The sequence below is a fragment of the Hemitrygon akajei genome, chromosome 6 (assembly GCF_048418815.1).
Source record: "Hemitrygon akajei chromosome 6, sHemAka1.3, whole genome shotgun sequence".
Classification (NCBI taxonomy): domain Eukaryota; kingdom Metazoa; phylum Chordata; class Chondrichthyes; order Myliobatiformes; family Dasyatidae; genus Hemitrygon; species Hemitrygon akajei.
Window position 1 is genome coordinate 117,256,141 of NC_133129.1, and position 6,228 is coordinate 117,262,368.

At 53.1% G+C, this 6,228-nt stretch overlaps 1 protein-coding gene across 1 annotated transcript in view; it reads right to left on the minus strand.

Moving 5' to 3' along the window:
* LOC140729407 (CD151 antigen-like) overlaps window positions 1-5,558 on the minus strand; it is a 44,896-nt gene extending 39,338 nt beyond the window's left edge. The window contains exon 1 of the mRNA XM_073049113.1: window positions 5,431-5,558. The gene's annotated coding sequence lies outside the window, so the exon portion shown is untranslated. The remainder of the gene's footprint in view (window positions 1-5,430) is intronic.
* Window positions 5,559-6,228: the final 670 nt, after the last annotated feature.

The window sequence follows — 6,228 nt, forward strand, 5'->3', positions numbered from 1 at the left end:
GTTAAGCAGGACTTGGCAAGAAAAGGGCAACTCCAGAGATTCCAGTCGACTCCCTATACTCCCTGAGTCGCAGTCTGAATGCTCCATCTCCACAGACAGGTGATTATCGACTCAGTGGCTGCATCAGACAGCCAGACGGAGAGTTCTGGTTTCCCCGCACCCCATGCATCAGACAGCCAGACACCCCTGTCGCAAGGTAACACCAACATCGATCCACACACAGAACGAGTGTCTCCCAGGCCTGCAAACCTGGGGATGGGCAGGCCAGGCTGGGCCAAGCCGAGTGAGAGAGGGCTTGATCGAAACAAAAAGGATTTTAAAGATGTTGACTGGGTGAATGTGGAATGGGTGTTTCCTGGGGTGGGGGGGGGGGGCATAGAGAAGTGCAGCACAGAAACAAGCCCTTCCACAAGTCTAGTCCATGCTGAAACCATTTAAACTACCTCCTCCCATCGCCCTCTGTATCCATACCATTCATGTACCTATCCAAACCTCTCTTAAACATCGAAATAGAGTTTATGTTAGCAGCTCATTCCACACGCTCACAACCCTCTGCATTCTCCTTAAGCTCCTCACCTTTCACCCTTAACCCATGACCTGTGTGTAGTCCCAACCAACCTCAGTGGAAAAAGCCTGCTTGCATTTACCCTATCTATAACTCTCATCATTTTGCATACCTCTATTAAAACTCCTCTCAATCTTCTACATTCTAAAAATACAGTCCTAACCAATTCAATTGTTCCCTATAACTCAGGTCCTCCAGACCCGGTGACATCCTTGTAAATTTTCTCTACACTCTTTCAAGCGTTTTTGTGTTACAGAGCACTGGAACGTGATGGCTCGTTACATACTGCTCCCTACAGATCCACTCATTTCTTCTGTTAAGACAGTTTTACACTTTATTCTGCATCGTAATTATTTTATCTTGTTCTGCCTCAATGCACTGTCTAACGATTTGTTCTGTATGAACAGTATTTCACTGTAAGCAAGAGAAATTCTGGAGTTGCTGGAAATCCAAGGAACACACACAAAGTGCTGGAGGAACTCAGCAGGGCAGGCAGCATTGATGGAAAAGAGTAAATTGTCAACGTATCGAGCCGAGACCCTTCACCAGGACTGGAGAAGAAAAGATGAGAAGTCAGGACTAGCAGGTGGGGGCGGGGGGGGGGGGGGGAAGAAACACGAGGTGATGGGTGAAACCGGGAGGGGGAGCGGTGAAGTAAAGAGTTGGGAAGTTGATTGGTCTGGAGAAGGGGAGTCTGATAGGAGAGGACAGAAAGCCATGGGGAAAAGATTACAGGGTGAGGAGCACAAGAGGAAGGTGATGGGCTGGTGAGGAGATGAGGTGACAGAGGGAAATGGGGAGAGGGAGGGGAGCTGTGAGTCTCTTGGAATAATCTACTGTAGTGTGACCTCCTGCATATTGGTGAGACATGTCGTAGATTGGGAGACCGCTTCGCCGAGTACCCATGGTCCTGCCGCGGAAAAAGCAGGATCTCCCAGTGGCCACCCATTTTAATTCCACGTCCCAGTCCCATGGGCCAGCCTATAGCTTCCTCTATTTTCACCATGGTCCACACTCAGGTTGGAGGAGCAACACCTTGTATTCCATTTGGGTAGCCTCCAACCTGATGGCATGAACATTGATTTCTCAAACTTCTGGTAATGCCCCCCCCCCCCCTTCACCATTTCCCTCTCTCACTTATCTCCTTCCCCACCCATCACCTCCCTATGGTGCTCTTCCCCCTTTTCTTTCATCCATGGTGTCCTGTCCTCCCCTATCAGACTCCTCCTTCTCCAGCTCTGTATCTCTTTCACCAATCACTTTCCCAGCTCTCTACTTCACCCCTCCCACTTTCACCCATCGCCTGCCACCTTGTACTTCCACCCCACCCCCACCTTCTTACTCTGATTTCTCATCATTTTCCTCCAGTCCTGATGAAGGGTCTCGGCCTGAAACTCTTTTCCATAGATGCTGCCTGACCTGTTGAGTCCCTCCAGCATTTTGTGAGTTATTTTGGATTTCCAGCATCTGCAGAATTTATTGTGTTTGTGATACCCTCAGATGATACAACATGTATCTGAACATTTGAATCAAGGAATACAAGGCTATAGACCAAGTGCTGGCAACTGGGACAGGTTCTTGATGGCTGCTGTAGACAGCGTGGGCAAAAGGCCTGTTTCTGTGCTGAATACTCCGACTTCATCTAAAACTAGACAAAACTGTTAAAAATAAGGTGTATCCTATTCAACACTGAGGTGAGGTGTTCTTATTTCCCTCAAAGGGTAGAGGAAACCATCCCCCTGTGTACTCTTTAAAGTGGACCAACATCGTTTCTTGATGAGCAATGGCTGTAAAATATTACCCAGGATAGACAGGAATTTAGATTTCACCTTTACGAAAGATCAGTCATGATCTTATTGAGAGGTGGAGCAGGCTTGAGGGGTTGACTCAGGCAAGTTTTTTTCTGTTCCAGAGCAGCAGGCAAATTGACATAACGCCGGTCCATTGGACTGAGTGGAGTTCCAAATCGCTTTGTGAGAAGCAGTAAGATATTGCTTCACAGATCAGAGATTATACAAACCTACACTCACTGAAGTTCTTCACCAGAAACTGAAATCTGAACTAAAATAGAACGCAACGTCTCACTCAGTGTGTTTGAACACAGTATCGTACAGTACAGGAAGTGGCCTTTCAGATCATAATGTCTGCACCAACTATGATGCCGATTTAAACCTCGTTCCGGACAGGAACAAGACAGGCCCTTCAGAACGTAACAGTGCATCAAACTAATTCATCCAATCACACTGAGCCCCTGGTCCATACCCCTTCATTTCTCCGAAGTGCCTCTCTGAGCTTCTTAAACACGTCCATTGTACCTGTCTCCAGCACATCCCTAGCAACACATTCGAAACACCCACCACTTGGTGTAAGAACTTCCCTTTCACGTTTCCCCCCTCTGACTTTAAATGAATGCCCTCTAGTATTGGACAGTTATACGTACACCCCTTGACTCCCTGCATATCTAGGTGTCTATCACATGCCCCAACTGTGCCTGCTTTCACAATACTCCTGGCAACACGTTCAAAGCTGAGACACAGGACAGACCAACCAAACCCTAAACACACCTCTCCATACCGACAATCTCCATGTGGACGGAGCCAAGTGTGGAAGAGGACACAAATTCTTCCTGGGAAAAACATAACAATGTTTAATGGGCCCTCAGTGCTTGCTGTAATTCCCATCAGATGAGGGGGCACTTAAACCATCACAGGAACAACAGAACGACGACTGTACCGACGGTAATGGGACACGTGCACTCTTTCAGTCTTGCAACAAGGCATGAGATGTAGCATGGCATCCCTTCTACACCAGCATCTCCACTGACACACCACCCAATGGGATCTGCTGGTACTACGAAGCTGTGGATGGGCCTCAACACAAATCTGGTCGAGGGTAATTGCCCATCAGAAGCTGCTGAGTAAGTATGTGAAAGAGGCTCAGGGGCGGGGAAGAAACCAGGTAAAGAGAGCCCGTGTTGACCTGATGGGTCGAATGGCCTCCCTCAACACTGTGGGTGAGGAAGGAGCACGGGATCACCCTGGGATGGTTGGGTCAGAAGATCAGAGGCAGACCTTCTGCCATCTGTACCGTGGCTAGGGAAGAGTGGGTTGTGAAAGACCCACATTCCCCCCACCCCCAGTCTCAGACTCACTGGGCTTCGTCCAGAACAGCCCAGAGCAACACTCGGACAGAATGTGAACTCCCCAGGGTCACACACACACTGGTCAGGGAACAGATCTCCCCGGGGTCACACACACACTGGTCATGGAGCAGATCTCCCCGGGGTCACACACACTGGTCTGGGAGCAGATCTCCCCAGGGTCACACACACACTGGTCAGGGAACAGATCTCCCTGGGGTCACACACACACTGGTCAGGGAACAGATCTCCCCGGGGTCACACACACACTGGTCAGGGAGCAGATCTCCCCGGGGTCACACACACTGGTCAGGGAGCAGATCTCCCCGGGGTCACACACACACTGGTCAGGGAACAGATCTCCCCGGGGTCACACACACACTGGTCAGGGAGCAGATCTCCCCGGGGTCACACACACACTGGTCAGGGAACAGATCTCCCCGGGGTCACACACACACTGGTCATGGAGCAGATCTCCCCGGGGTCACACACACTGGTCTGGGAGCAGATCTCCCCAGGGTCACACACACACTGGTCATGGAGCAGATCTCCCCGGGGTCACACACACTGGTCAGGGAGCAGATCTCCCCAGGGTCACACACACACTGGTCTGGGAGCAGATCTCCCCGGGGTCACACACACTGGTCAGGGAGCAGATCTCCCCGGGGTCACACACACACTGGTCAGGGAGCAGATCTCCCCGGGGTCACACACACACTGGTCTGGGAGCAGATCTCCCCGGGGTCACACACACACTGGTCAGGAAGCAGATCTCCCCAGGGTCACACACACACTGGCCAGGGAGCAGATCTCCCCAGGGTCACACACACACTGGTCAGGGAGCAGATCTCCCCGGGGTCACACACACTGGTCAGGGAGCAGATCTCCCCGGGGTCACACACACTGGCCAGGGAGCAGATCTCCCCGGGGTCACACACACACTGATCAGGGAGCAGATCTCCCCGGGGTCACACACACTGGTCAGGGAGCAGATCTCCCCGGGGTCACACACACTGGTCAGGGAGCAGATCTCCCCGGGGTCACACACACTGGTCTGGGAGCAGATCTCCCCGGGGTCACACACACTGGTCAGGGAGCAGATCTCCCCGGGGTCACACACACTGGTCTGGGAGCAGATCTCCCCGGGGTCACACACACACTGGTCAGGGAGCAGATCTCCCCGGGGTCACACACACACTGGTCAGGGAGCAGATCTCCCCGGGGTCACACACACTGGTCTGGGAGCAGATCTCCCCGGGGTCACACACACTGGTCAGGGAGCAGATCTCCCCGGGGTCACACACACACTGATCAGGGAGCAGATCTCCCCGGGGTCACACACACACTGGTCAGGGAGCAGATCTCCCCGGGGTCACACACACTGGTCTGGGAGCAGATCTCCCCGGGGTCATACACACACTGATCAGGGAGCAGATCTCCCCGGGGTCACACACACACTGGTCATGGCTCAGATCTCTCCAGGGTCACACACACACTGGTCAGGGAGCAGATCTCCCCGGGGTCACACACACCAATACACCGGCTGGTTTAATACATCCACGGAGGATCCCGAATGCCAGGCATTGCACGAAACGATCCGAGCGCCAGACCCGACGAAACAAAACCGCACGCAGCGCAGCAACAGATGGGAGCCCGGAGTTTGGCGTCGCCCAGCCAAAGTTCCGATCGCCGGCGGGGGCCCACCCCCGCTCCCCACGGCGCTTACCCGAGTTCTTCGTCCGGTCCGGGGCCGCAGCGAAACTGACTGGCTGGAAAGCGAGGCGGCTGACAAAGGAGACGAGGAAGCCCAGCCCCCGGAGCCGAGCGCAGCAGGGCGGGGCAGGGAGGGGAGGGACCGGCCGCTCCGGGGCTGGCCCATCGCTGGACCCGGCCCACGGCGCCGATCCGGCCCGCCCGCCCGCCCGTGCGGAGAGGGGGCACGCTGGGGAGAAGTAGAAAAGTGGTGGAGAAAGAACATGGGGCGAGGGGGGAGGATGTTAATCGCCATTCGGGTCTTGGTCACCACCCGGCAGCCTTACAGATTGTGGATAAACTCTATTCATTCAAGTTATCTGCAAGACATACAGAATAGCACACGACTCTGGAAATGTTGTCCGGTCTGTACACAGTGTACACTCTGCGTACACAACATCACTTCCACTCTTTGAACAATGTACGTTTGCTGGGTCCCGACCCCTGAGTGTACGGGGGCCGGAGGGCCTTGGGTTCCAGTCCTTCCCCAGAGTGCCGATCTGAGTGGGAGAGGGGCCGTGTACCTGGCTCTGACTTGCCCCTCTTGGAACTGCTGTCAGTACATTATAAACAGGGCTTGAGGTTTTTTTTGGAAGCAGTTATGGTAAAATTATGAAAATGCCAACCCAAATTCAATCAATATCATCGATAAAAATCCCCACCAACAAAAAAAGATACATTTCTGTCGGAGCTGAAAATCCAGGGCAACAAACACACAATGCTGGAGGAACTTGGCAAGTCAGGCAGCATCTTTGGAAGGAAATAAACAACG